Below are 890 nucleotides of genomic sequence, written 5' to 3'. Positions count from 1 at the left end.
TCCTACCTTCAAATTTGACCCCCTCCCCCCCCACCCCCACCCCTGTCAAATCATGTATTGATAATAGCTTCAAATATTTAAAATAAATAAAAATATTTTTGACTATTTTTCTTTGAGAAAAATAAAATTTAGTGCAAATATCAAATCATGTAATATATAAATAAGGGGATAGAACAGTTTTGGTATCTTTTATAATAGATATTTTATATTGCGTTTGGACGGATGAATTCGAGTTTGAGAAAATAATTTGGAGAACAGATTTTAAATAATTTCATATCAAGAGAATTTGAAATTCATACTATGGTTCTAATGCGAATGGAAGAATAAAATTCTTGGTAATATAGTGTTATCCAAACAACTCTCAAGCATTTATCACTAAAAGTCTGATTTACTCAACTTTAAATCCATCACCCCAAAATACAGCTCTAAACTAATTTTCAATCAATTAATACATTTAATAATACTATGTTCAGAATCGGTTTTTGCCCAATTTTTAAAACTAGTGAAAGTTAAAATTGTTGTAGTCAAACGTTCCACATTGATTGTAAACAAGGAGCTTCTATAAGTTATAAGTCTAAGCTTCCTCTCCCTAGCAAGACGTTTTTATAAAACGAACTTACGAGGCTCATACAATATCAGAGTGAACAATACCTCACATAATAGGAGAACAGTTGAATCGCAACTAAGCAAAGGGTTTCTTTCTTAGGCGTAATCATCTTCTTCCTTCCCATATCTCCAAAGATTTGCCTCTATCATATAGATGTATATCTCATTTTCATTTATGCTTTTCTGCAGTTTAATCCCCAGAAAGGGACAGCCAAACCAATATATACAGAGAACTCTAGTTACAACCATATATACCACTCTTCCTTCACACTTGATGTGTGTGT

The sequence above is a fragment of the Sesamum indicum genome, linkage group LG15 (assembly GCF_000512975.1).
Source record: "Sesamum indicum cultivar Zhongzhi No. 13 linkage group LG15, S_indicum_v1.0, whole genome shotgun sequence".
Lineage (NCBI taxonomy): Eukaryota > Viridiplantae > Streptophyta > Magnoliopsida > Lamiales > Pedaliaceae > Sesamum > Sesamum indicum.
This window is presented reverse-complemented; position numbering follows the sequence as displayed.